The 13567-nt window shown below is 47.0% G+C and overlaps 1 protein-coding gene across 6 annotated transcripts in view; it reads right to left on the reverse strand.

Annotated features, from left to right (window-relative positions):
• IFT57 (intraflagellar transport 57) overlaps window positions 1-13567 on the reverse strand; it is a 61457-nt gene that overhangs the window by 43887 nt on the left and 4003 nt on the right. The window lies entirely within an intron of this gene.

The following is a 13567-nucleotide window of genomic DNA, read 5'->3' on the forward strand; positions in this document are numbered from 1 at the left end:
GGTATTGTGGGATTTTTGGAGCTATCCTACCATCTTTTACTTGCACAACTACTGGAGCTACGTTTGCCATTAATCCAGTGTCTTGTCCATCTTTAGTCCACAGTGACTCTGGTATTTGGGATGTCATTTCTTCTACCTGGGATGGATTCCTATTTAACATAACAGTGTGGGACATTAATTTTGATGGGGAGTCTAACATGTCTCGCACTTCCTGAGCGTGATTCTCAGGTATGTCTAAGAATACACCTTCAGGAGTACAATAAATGACGCACCCCATTTTACACAATAAATCTCTTCCCAGGAGATTAGTCGGTGCCGATGCCGCCAGCAAAAAGGAATGCTTGGTATGCAAAGGCCCTATTGTAATCTCTGCTGGTTTGCTAACAGGGTAGTGCTGGACTACTCCCGTTACTCCCATGGCTGGAATTGTCTTACCAGTGGTTCTCATGCCCACTGTCGAATTTATCACTGATTTGGCCGCCCCCGTATCTACAAGGAAATTTAATGATTTACCAGCTACACCAATTGTGACCTCGGGTTCACTTCCAAGGCTTGCAATCAATTTCACTGGCTGCAGATTACAGGTATGGCCACACCCCTATTGGGTATGGTGACCTCCCTGACTCGCGCTGGCAGCAACTACTTGAGAAGGGGGTAACTGGGAACTACCCGAGACCTGCCAGTCTCTTTTTGGGGGATACCTTTTTGTTTCCCCTGCATGTGGCTCATAACCCCGTTTCTGCGGACCCTGATCCCAATTTGGTGTGTCATGTCGTTGTCTAGGGGGTTGATATGATTTTTGTATGTTTTTCACTTTACAGTCTCATGCAAAATGTCCCTCACTATGACAGGAATAACAAGTTACCACATTTGACTTACCCACAGGGTTTGGAGATTTATACAAAGGTTGCCTTGTGGTCAGGGCCTGTATACTTACGGCCATTAACTTATCACTTTGTGACTCTCTGTGTCTGGTGATATTGCGATCATGATCAACAGCGGCCTCTCTCAAAGTAGCCACCGACAGACCTCGCCAACATGGTTGCGTGGTCTGTACTCTTGTCTTTAATGCTTCTTTTAAACCATCCATTAACACAGATACTGCTACTTCTCTATGATTTACATTTGTTTTGATGTCTTCAATGCCTGTGTATTTAGCCATTTCTAGTAATGCCCTGTGAAAATAGTCAGCAGCTGTTTCTGACTCCTTTTGTTTAATGGAGAAAATCTTGTTCCATTTGACAACAGCTGGGAAATACTCTTTTAACTGTAAATTTATTCTCTTTACAATGTCTTGGTTGTACACATCCGTAAGGGGTACATCCTCATCTAATTTACAGTCAGCTAAGAATTGTGCTGAGTCGACATTGGAGGGTAAACATGCCCTCAGCAATATCTGCCAGTCTTTGTTATTGGGCTCTACAGTATTCCCTAGATCTCTGATGTATTTCTGACTAGCAACTAGATCTTTTCTAGGATCAGGGAATTCAGACACTATTGATCTTAATTCCATTCGGGAAAATGGGCAGTGCATGGCAATGTTTCTGACAGGGGTGATTCCTGAAGTGTCAGTTTTCCCATTTGGCACTGCTATTACCCTAACGGGATTAAGTCTACTTACATCGTTCTGAATAGATTCTACAGCTTGTGGTGAAATGGTTTCAGCATAGTGTATGGTGCCGTACTTACCCGTTGATACGACCTCGCCTGTCCCTCCGCTAGGGGCCTTTGATACTAATCTTACGGGTTGGGCCGTGCCCACTGCTGTTTCTGATATGGTGGCTGCTAGAGAGAGCGCCGATATTGTTGTCGATTCGTCCTCTTGATCACACTCCTGGGGAAAGTTTAGAACAGGGTACAACTTGCACGGGTTAATATTTGCATTAGTTAACTTATTAACATTATCCTTAACATTTATACAGTTACTAAGTGCTTGTTTATTACACCCTAGTGCGTCATTCTCCGCAACCAATTTCTCTCCCGTTATGTAAGGTGGCGGTGGTGCCGTGGCTATCAGTTTCCTGATAGGGTTAGATCCCGCCGCCTGAGCCAATCCTCTCTGTATTTCACCCTCCTGTTGCCATAACTGTAAATAATCATAATGTTTGATCCGTCTCTTTGTTGATTTAATGAGACATATCCTTCTCCTTAGATTTAGTAACACATCTGGGCTAAAGCTGCCTACTCTTGGGAACTTCTCCCCGTCATGTACAGTCATTCTTTCCCATTCATCACATAAAACTTCTGTGTGTGAACCGTATTTTTCACACATTACATACCTTGCCGACCCGATTGGTCGGTTTACTGAATCAACCCGAACCGAGGTTGATCGCCCCCTACCTGAACAACTGGCCCCCATAACTTGCAGGTGTTGCTTTCACTACCTCTGACCTTCAATCAGGGTCTTCAGCGAACCCTTACAAAAACCAAGATGTTCAAGATAGGCCGACGGTGGCGGTTTACCGAGTACCCCACTCACTCGCCCACGCCGACCAATACGCCCACACACTGCCTTAGCGCTGGCGTACTCGACCCAGGGCCCCTGCGACCTGAACCGCTATTTACTGGAACATGTGAGGGTGATCCGCAGAGCACTTACTCTTTCCAGTAACTATTGGTTGCTGGATAGTTCCTGAGTGACCAGCGAACCTCCCTTAAAATAAAAAAATTACACAAATCACGTTAAAATGTACAAATAGCGTTTATGACCCCTTTCGTACGCAAATGGTACTGGGTCAAATTACTAACTAATGCACACAATTACGTGCGGTACAATCAGTCTGCACATAAGCAACTAATCTTATGTGCGGAGCGACCAGTGAAATCGAAAATTATGGCTGCGAATTCCTTCAGCCTGAGCTTCAATGGCCTATATGGGTTTTGCACCAACCCCCTGGGTTGTGCTCTTTTCTATCTATAGCAGACTTCTTAGTCTGCTGTACCTAGACCTCCTGGTCTGTATGACCTCCTGGTCTGTTCTACAGTAGACCTTCTGGTCTGCTATACTCTAATGCTCTTTTTTTAATGTTTAACAAGGGATGCCTCCCTAACCATGCACGTCACTTATATGTATGTACCTCACGAGAACTCGAATTTCCTTTGGTTCAACCTCAAAAAAATTGTAGAAACTTATATATGCAAACACTCACTCACCACATGTACACTTTACTTTTGTTTCTATTTCTATTTCTGCGCAGAAATTGCTTTCCTTTAGACCAGATGAGTCGTAAATTTAGAGAAGGATCTATTAATTTAAATTTCAGACACTAAAATTGACTTGCGCTATTTATCGCGTTGCCACCTTTTCGCCTGTTAAAATAACACTATCGTGTGATTTGTTACGTGGGCGTACCCAGACGCTCCGTTGCGTTATATACGCTGCGTGCGTCGGCCTTTGGGTTGCGTACGCGAGTCTCAGTCTTTTGTTAGAGACACGTGTACGCAAGGCAGGTATCCACCGTAACACAATTAACACGTTTATCAATGTAGGTGATCCTCGATCATCTACCGAGCACCACACAAGTCTCTCCTTGTATCTTAGGCAAAGCTGTGTGCGTGCTTTACAAATTACCCCTTAAATGTATTACCTTTACTCTTTAACTACTGATAGCAACAAATCTTTCTTAGCCCGTTAACAATTGTGAAATGGCAAACAGGAGAGTGATATGAAAATACACGAATGAAAAGAAATGCAGATATATGCGTGCGTGCGTACGCAAGACAGAAATAAACAGTTTTAAAAGACACTAGCGTGTTGTTCTTACCTCCGGTTCCGGATTCCTTCAGCACCCTTTACTAAGCGAAGCAGACGCTTATCCAGACAGCACTACGAGGAATATGACCTCCCGCCCTTTGCTGATGGATAATGTCTGCTGAAATTACCTAGTGCAGATATGTGAAGGACGGACGTGCCAATTGATAAAGCCAAATATTTATCTTATATAACACACTATAAAGAGGTTAAGAAACACAGTACGCAATTGGCGCACGAGGTACCGTAAGGGTACGCTCTTAGCGTAGCGGACGCAGTATCGGGAGCGAGCCGCTCGAGCGACACAAACGCTCGCGAGAATACGCTGTTGGTATCGGGCACACTATAGGTGAGCGACTACCGTAATGCTACGCTATCAGCGTAGCGGACGCTCGAGACCACGAGGAGATCACGAGCGGCGCAGACGCTTACAAGATAACAATCAGTAGACCTTGAATGGAACACACAGAAAGGATATTCTTATACTGTAAACCTTGTACTGAAACGCTGTAGCGATATAACGCTGCTTAACCTTGTTTACACTAAAGCTGTTTGAGCGATAGAGACGCTCCTATTACCCACTGCAATATAATGAACACACAATACCGGTCTAAGGGTCTAACGCCTTTTAAGGAAATGAATGAACGTTCAAAAGAATAATACAATACAAGTCATACACTACCAAAATAACATTGAATATCTAACCAAGTAACTACACATAAAATACAATAGCAGTACAATAACAATATAAGAGAAACGAGAGAGAAAGAGAAGAGAGAGAGAGAGAGAGATATATGGCTCACAATAACAAGAAAGACAATATGATTGCGGAGAAAACTTACGCTCAAGGGAAACAATCGCATGCGCCTCTGGATATCCAGCTCCCGATTATCAGCAATGAGAACCGTTGAAGAGAATAGAGAGCTGGCCCAGATCGGCTTGTCCTTTTATACCCTACACATAATACAGTACAATGGTCCCTATATTCTTATTGTTCATTGGACACAGGAACTCGTCTTCGCATTATAACAAAAGGTCATAGGTTGATTCATACAGGTGGGCTGTGACTATTTCCAACTGCTCAGGTGGGTGGGAAACTAGGTTTCCCGCCGCATGGATAATAAAGTGCAAATAATAGTAAATGCCATAAACTTCTTATGTCCATAACTATTCGCACGAGCGATTAATCCGCTTCAAACCAACACCGGAATATTGCTAATTAAATACTCTTCCGATGGATACTAAACACCACTGTATAACCCTTGTCTGACCCTTCGTATCAAACAAAGAGGGATCTCTCTGTCCACGAACATGCTATATTAACTAAACTTTCAGATTCTATCAAAGGGACCATAATCTACAAAATACATTATATGGTGAAAATATGTAACGATTGAGTCGCACGCTAGGCGCACATAAACTCTACCGTAAATGTGCATACCGCGCGCCTGCGGGTGCACGTAACAGCGGGTATGCGTACGCACGGGAGAGCGCACGCATGCGCAGCGGGGACACATATGAGGTGCAAATATGGCAGTGTGCATCATGATATTTTTCTGACTTTGACAAGCCGTATCCTGAGAAGGCAGTGCCACCTTTTTGGACAAACGTGTCAGCGCCTTGTCAACTTTTGGCGAAGATTCCCAGCGTATCCTATCAGTTTGTGGAAAAGGATACGCCATGAGAATCCTTTTGGGAACTTGTGGTCTCCTATCCGGAGATTCCCAAGCCTTTTCGCACAAGTCACTTAATTCAAATGAGGATGGAAAAGTGACTTCAGGCTTTTTCCCTTTATACATGTGTACCCTCGTGTCAGGGACAGGGGGTTCCTCAGTAATATGCAAAAATAAGAATTTACTTACCGATAATTCTATTTCTCATAGTCCGTAGTGGATGCTGGGGACTCCGAAAGGACCATGGGGAATAGCGGCTCCGCAGGAGACTGGGCACAAAGTAAAAGCTTTAGGACTAGCTGGTGTGCACTGGCTCCTCCCCCTATGACCCTCCTCCAAGCCTCAGTTAGGATACTGTGCCCGGACGAGCGTACACAATAAGGAAGGATTTTGAATCCCGGGTAAGACTCATTACCAGCCACACCAATCACACCGTACAACTTGTGATCTGAACCCAGTTAACAGCATGATAACAGAAGGAGCCTCTGAAAAGATGGCTCAAAACAACAATAACCCGATTTTTGTAACAATAACTATGTACAAGTAATGCAGACAATCCGCACTTGGGATGGGCGCCCAGCATCCACTACGGACTATGAGAAATAGAATTATCGGTAAGTAAATTCTTATTTTCTCTAACGTCCTAGTGGATGCTGGGGACTCCGAAAGGACCATGGGGATTATACCAAAGCTCCCAAACGGGCGGGAGAGTGCGGATGACTCTGCAGCACCGAATGAGAGAACTCCAGGTCCTCCTCAGCCAGGGTATCAAATTTGTAGAATTTAGCAAACGTGTTTGCCCCTGACCAAGTAGCTGCTCGGCAAAGTTGTAAAGCCGAGACCCCTCGGGCAGCCGCCCAAGATGAGCCCACTTTCCGTGTGGAATGGGCTTTTACAGATTTTGGCTGTGGCAGGCCTGCCACAGAATGTGCAAGCTGAATTGTACTACAAATCCAACGAGCAATCGTCTGCTTAGAAGCAGGAGCACCCAGCTTGTTGGGTGCATACAGGATAAACAGCGAGTCAGATTTTCTGACTCCAGCCGTCCTGGAAACATATATTTTCAGGGCCCTGACTACGTCCAGCAACTTGGAATCCTCCAAGTCCCTAGTAGCCGCAGGCACCACGATAGGTTGGTTTAAGTGAAATGCTGAAACCACCTTAGGGAGAAATTGAGGACGAGTCCTCAATTCTGCCCTGTCCGTATGAAAAATTAGGTAAGGGCTTTTATAGGATAAAGCCGCCAATTCTGATACACGCCTGGCTGAAGCCAGGGCTAACAGCATTACCACTTTCCAAGTGAGATATTTCAAGTCCACAGTGGTGAGTGGTTCAAACCAATGTGATTTTAGGAATCCCAACACTACATTGAGATCCCAAGGTGCCACTGGAGGCACAAAAGGAGGCTGTATATGCAGTACTCCCTTGACAAACGTCTGAACTTCAGGTACAGAAGCTAGTTCTTTTTGGAAGAATATCGACAGGGCCGAAATTTGAACCTTAATGGACCCTAATTTGAGGCCCATAGACAGTCCTGTTTGCAGGAAATGCAGGAATCGACCCAGTTGAAATTCCTCCGTAGGGGCCTTCCTGGCCTCGCACCACGCAACATATTTACGCCAAATACGGTGATAATGTTGTACGGTTACATCCTTCCTGGCTTTGACCAGGGTAGGGATGACTTCATCCGGAATGCCTTTTTCCTTCAGGATCCAGCGTTCAACCGCCATGCCGTCAAACGCAGCCGCGGTAAGTCTTGGAACAGACATGGTCCCTGCTGGAGCAGGTCCTGTCTTAGAGGTAGAGGCCACGGGTCTTCCGTGAGCATCTCTTGAATTTCCGGGTACCAAGTCCTTCTTGGCCAATCCGGAGCCACGAATATAGTGCTTACTCCTCTCCATCTTATCAATCTCAGTACCTTGGGTATGAGAGGCAGAGGAGGGAACACATACACTGACTGGTACACCCACAGTGTTACCAGAGCGTCTACAGCTATTGCCTGAGGGTCCCTTGACCTGGCGCAATACCTGTCGAGTTTTTTCCCAACGGTTTATAATCATGTGGAAGACTTCTGGGTGAAGTCCCCACTCTCCCGGGTGGAGGTCGTGCTGAGGAAGTCTGCTTCCCAGTTGTCCACTCCCGGAATGAATACTGCTGACAGTGCTATCCCATGATTTTCCGCCCAGCGAAGAATCCTTGCAGCTTCTGTCATTGCCCTTCTGCTTCTTGTGCCACCCTGTCTGTTTACGTGGGTGACTGCCGTGATGTTGTCCGACTGGATCAACACCGGCTGTCCTTGAAGCAGAGGTCTTGCTAAGCTTAGAGCATTGTAAATGTCCCTTAGCTTCAGGATATTTATGTGAAGTGATGTCTCCAGGCTTGACCATAAGTCCTGGATATTCCTTCCCTGTGTGACTGCTCCCCAGCCTCGCAGGCTGGCATCCGTGTTTACCAGGACCCAGTCCTGAATGCCGAATCTGCGGCCCTCTAGAAGATGAGCACTCTGCAACCACCACAGGAGGGACACCCTTGTCCTTTGTGACAGGGTTATCCGCTGATGCATCTGAAGATGCGACCCGGACCATTTGTCCAGCAGGTCCCACTGGAAAGTTCTTGCGTGGACTCTGCCGAATGGGATTGCTTCGTAGGAAGCCACCATTTTACCCAGAACCCTTGTGCATTGATGCACTGAGACTTGGCTCGGTTTGAGGAGGTTCCTGACTAGCTCGGATAACTCCCTGGCTTTCTCCTCCGGGAGAAACACCTTTTTCTGGACTGTGTCCAGGATCATCCCTAGGAACAGAAGACACGTCGTCGGAACCAGCTGCGATTTTGGAATATTGAGAATCCAATCGTGCTGCCGCAACACTACCTGAGATAGTGCTACACCGACCTCCAACTGTTTCCTGGATCTTACCCTTATCAGGGAATCGTCCAAGTAAGGGATAACTAAAATTCCCTTCCTTCGAAGGAATATCATCATTTCGGCCATTACCTTGGTAAAGACCCGGGGTGCCGTGGACCATCCCTACGGCAGCGTCTGAACTGATAGTGACAGTTCTGTACCATAAACCTGAGGTACCCTTGGTGAGAAGGGTAAATTTTGACATGAAGGTAAGCATCCTTGATGTCCCGAGACATCATGTAGTCCCCTTCTTCCAGGTTCGCAATCACTGCTCTGAGTGACTCAATCTTGAATTTGAACCTCTGTATGTAAGTGTTCAAAGATTTTAGATTTTAGAATCGGTCTCACCGAGCCGTCTGGCTTCGGTACCACAATAGTGTGGAATAATACCCCGTTCCCTGTTGCAGGAGGGGTACCTTGATTATCACCTGCTGGGAATACAGCTTGTGAATGGCTTCCAAAACTGCCTCCCTGTCAGAGGGAGACGTCGGTAAAGTCGACTTTTGGAAACGGCGAGGGGGAGACGTCTCGAATTCCAATATGTACCCCTGAGATATTACCTGAAGGATCCAGGGGTCTACTTGCGAGTGAGCCCACTGCGCACTGAAATTCATTGAGAACGGGCCCCCACCGTGCCTGAGCTTGTAAAGCCCTAGCGTCATACTGAGGGCTTGGCAGAGGCGGGAAAGGGTTTCTGTTCTTGGGAACTGGCTGATCTCTGCAGCCTTTTTCCTCTCCCTCTGTCACGAGCAGAAAAGAGGAACCTTTTGTCCGCTTGCCAACAAAGGACTGCGCCTGATAATACGGCGTCTTATTTTGAGAGGCGACCTGGGGTACAAACGTGGATTTCCCAGCTGTTGCCGTGGCCACCAGGTCTAAAAGACCGACCCCAAATGTCCCCTTTCAAAGGCAATACTTCCAAATGCCGTTTGGAATCCGCATCACCTGACCATTTTACTGGTAGAATTTGGACAACGCACTTATACTTGATGCCAGTCGGCAATTATTCCGCTGTGCATCATGCATATATAGAAATGCATCTTTTAAATGCTCTATAGGCAATAATATACTATCCTTATCTAGGATATCAATATTTCCAGTCAGGGAATCCGACCAAGCCAACCCAGCACTGCACCTCCAGGCTGAGGCGATAGCTGGTCGCAGTATAACACCAGTATGTGTGTAAATACCTTTTTTGGATACCCTCCTGCTTTCTATCAGCAGGATCCTTAAGGGCGGCCATCTCATGAGAGGGTAGAGCCCTTGTTCTTACAAGCGTGTGAGCGCCTTATCCCCCCTAGGGGGTGTTTCCCAATGCATCCTAACCTCTGGCGGGAAAGGGTATGCAGCCAATACTTTTTAAGAAATTATTAATTGTTATCGGGGGGAAACCCACGTATCATCACACACCTCATTTTATTTCTCAGATTCAGGAAAACTACAGGTAGTTTTTCCCTCACCGAACATAATACCCCTTTTTTTTGGTGGTACTCGTATTATCAGAAATGTATAAAACATTTTCCATTGTCTCAATCATGTAACGTGTGGCCCTACTGGAAATCACGGTTGTCTCTTCACCGTCGACACAGGAGTCAGTATCCGTGTCGGCGTCTGTATCTGCCATCTGCCTGACGGCCTATGAGACGTCTGGACAGGCACAAGCTGAGTAGCCGGCTGTCTCATGTCAACCACTGTTTTTTTATATAGAGCTGACACTGTCACGTAATTTTCAACAGTACATCCACTCAGGTGTCGACCCCCTAGGGGGTGACATCACTGTTACAGACACTCTGATCCGTCTCCACATCATTTTTCTCCTCATACATGTCGACACAAACGTACCGACACACAGCACACACACAGGGAATGCTCTGATAGAGGACAGGACCCACTTAGCCCCTTGGGGAGACAGAGGGAGAGTTTGCCAGCACACACCAGAGCGCTATATATGTATAGGGACAACCTTACAATAAGTGTCTATCCCTTATAGCTGCTTATATCTGTTATTTTGCCAAATAAGTGCCCCCCTCTCTTTTTTACCCTGTTTCTGTAGTTGCAGGATGCAGGGGAGATTCTGGGAGCCTTCCTACCAGCGGAGCTGTGTGGGAAAAATGGCGCTGTGTGCTGAGGAGATAGGCCCCGCCCCTTTCACGGCGGGCTCTTCTCCCGCTTTTTTCTGGAAAACTGGCAGGGGTTAAATACATCCATATAGCCCAGGAGCTATATGTGATGTATTTTTCGCCAACTAAGGTAAATTCATTGCTTCCCAGGATGCCCCCCCCCAGCGTCCTGCACCCTCAGTGACCGGAGTGTGAAGTGTGCTGAGAGCAATGGCGCACAGCTGCAGTGCTGTGCGCTACCTTATGAAGACAGGAAAGTCTTCTGCCGCCGATTTATGGACCTCTTCTTGCTTCAGCATCTGTAAGGGGGCCGGCGGCGCGGCTCCGGGACCCATCCACGGCTGGGCCTGTGATCGTCCCTCTGGAGCTAATGTCCAGTAGCCTAAGAAACCCAATCCACTCTGCACGCAGGCGAGTTCGTTTCTCTCCCCTAAGTCCCTCGATGCAGTGAGCCCGTTGCCAGCAGGTCTCACTGAAAATAAAAAACCTATTTAAACTTTTACTCTAAGCAGCTCAGGAGAGCCACCTAGATTGCACCCTTCTCGTTCGGGCACAAAATCTTAACTGAGGCTTGGAGGAGGGTCATAGGGGGAGGAGCCAGTGCACACCAGCTAGTCCTAAAGCTTTTACTTTGTGCCCAGTCTTCTGCGGAGCCGCTATTCCCCATGGTCCTTTCGGAGTCCCCAGCATCCACTAGGACGTTAGAGAAACCTCTTTAATGGCAATAATCATGTACCGTATACCCTTTGCCACCTTTGGCTGTAATTTTGCATCTTCATAGTCGACACTAGAGTCAGTATCTGTGTCGGTATCTGTGTCATCGATCTGGGATATGGTCCGCTTCTGAGACCCCGAAGGACCTGGCGCCCCAGGGACAGGCATGGGCTGGCTACCTGACTGATCTCTAGCTTCTGCCTTGTCTAACCTTTTATGCAATAGATTGACATTTGCATTCAAGACATTCAGCATATCCACCCATTCCGGTGTCTGCGTTGCCGACGGCGACCTGACATTCAAGCACTCCCCCTCCACATTAAGCGAGCCTTCCTCGTCAAACATGTCGACACACGCGTACCAACACACTTCCCACACACACAGGGAACCCCTTTGCTGAAGACAGTATCCCTGTCAAGGCCCTTTGGAGAGACAGAGAGAGAGTATGCCAGCACACACCCCAGCGCAATGACCTTGGAGACCAACACAAAATGTTTTTCCCCAGCAGCGCTGTATAATATGTAAATTGATTGAGCGACTGATACATTTCTGTGGTCTGGATGGCACAGTGCTAAGCTGGTTCAAATCATTTCTCACAGGCAGGTCACAGAGAGTATCATCTGGATTATACTCATCACCACCAGTGCCATTGCCATGTGGTGTCCCACAAGGTTCTATACTATCTCCCATGCTTTTTGCAGTATACATGCTCCCATTGGGCGAAATAATTAGGCGCCATGGCCTGGTCTACCACTGCTATGCAGATGATACACAACTGTACTTGTCCTTTGCTCCGGGCACTGATAACCCAATAGCAACCCTAAATGGCTGTCTAGCTGAACTACAGGAGTGGATGAGCGCCAGTTGGCTGCGACTGAACCCGGATAAAACAGAGGTCTTTATGATACGACCGCAACATCAAAGGACAAGACTGCAGCATAGCCAACCAACTGGACTTACAGTCGGGGATTCAGAATTACAGACCAGTGATCGTGTGCGGAATCTTGGCGTTGTCCTGGATGGTGGCTTGACACTTAAACATCAGATATCAGCCACAATCAAATCCTCATTCTTTCACCTGAGGAACATAGCCAGAATCAAGCACTTAATTCCCTCAGATGATATGCCAAAAGTCATACATGCATTTGTATCATCTCGTTTAGACTACTGTAATGCCCTCTACCTTGGTCTACCAGCAAAAGAATTGCAACGCTTACAGCTGGTGCAAAACACAGCTGCCAGGCTATTAACCAACCAGCCCCGTTCTAGCCACATAACACCCATCCTCTACTCCCTTCACTGGCTGCCTGTTTGATGGCGAATCATCTTCAAGATTGGCTTACTGAGTTTCAAAGCATTACATGACCAAGGCCCAAGGTACCTGAAACAGCTTCTGACCCCATACTGCCCCACTCGATTACTGCGATCTGTAAATGAAGGACTTTTAGCAGTACCTAGAATCTACCGTAATTCATCTGGGGGTCGAGCTTTTAGTCATGCGGCTCCGACTCTATGGAACTCACTTCCCCGCACAGTGCGAGAGGCCCCAACTATAGAATCCTTCAAAAGTAGACTCAAGACTTTTCTGTTTACTCAAGCATTTCCATAATGTCCCTTTTAGTATCCTCATGCTTCTGTATTTTATGAAATTGTACTTTATTATTTTCTGTACTATATTATGCTATGTATCTGTTAAGTGCCTCGAGTCCTATTGGAGAAAGAGCGCTATATAAATAAAATGATTATTATTATTATAAACCGCCAATTATGTGCCCCCCCCCCCTCTCTTTTAAGCACCCTTTCACCGTGTGTAAGCAGGGGAGAGTCCGGGGAGCTTCCTCTCAGCAGTGTTGTGGAGAGAAAATGGCGCTGGTGAGTGCTGAGGAAGAAGCTCCGCCCCCTCGGCAGCGGGCTTCTGTCCCGCTCAAACTTAGTAAAATATGGCGGGGGCTCTTTTATATACATGTACAGAGCCCACCTGTACATGTATATAGTCTTTTTGCCATGCAGAGGTTTATATTGCTGCCCAGGGCGCCCCCCCCAGCGCCCTGCACCCTTACAGTGACCGGAGTATGTGAGGTGTATGGGAGCAATGACGCACAGCTGCAGTGCTGTGCGTTACCTCAGTGAAGCTGAAGGCTTCTGCCGCCTGACGACTTCTGTCTTCTGTACTTCTAGCTCTGTGAGGAGAACGGCGGCGCAGCTCTGGGGGTGGACGCCCAGTAAGAACCTGCGTTCACCCCTCTGGAGCTAATGGTGTCCAGTAGCCGAGGAAGCAGAGCCTATCTTAGACAAGAAGGTCTGCTCCTCTCTCCTCAGTCCCTCGATGCAGGGAGCCTGTTGCCAGAAGTGCTCCCTGTGAAAAAGTAGTAAAAGGTAGAAAAAAATCCAAACAAAAATGCTT

Source organism: Pseudophryne corroboree, chromosome 2 (assembly GCF_028390025.1).
Source record: "Pseudophryne corroboree isolate aPseCor3 chromosome 2, aPseCor3.hap2, whole genome shotgun sequence".
In the NCBI taxonomy this organism is placed as follows: domain Eukaryota; kingdom Metazoa; phylum Chordata; class Amphibia; order Anura; family Myobatrachidae; genus Pseudophryne; species Pseudophryne corroboree.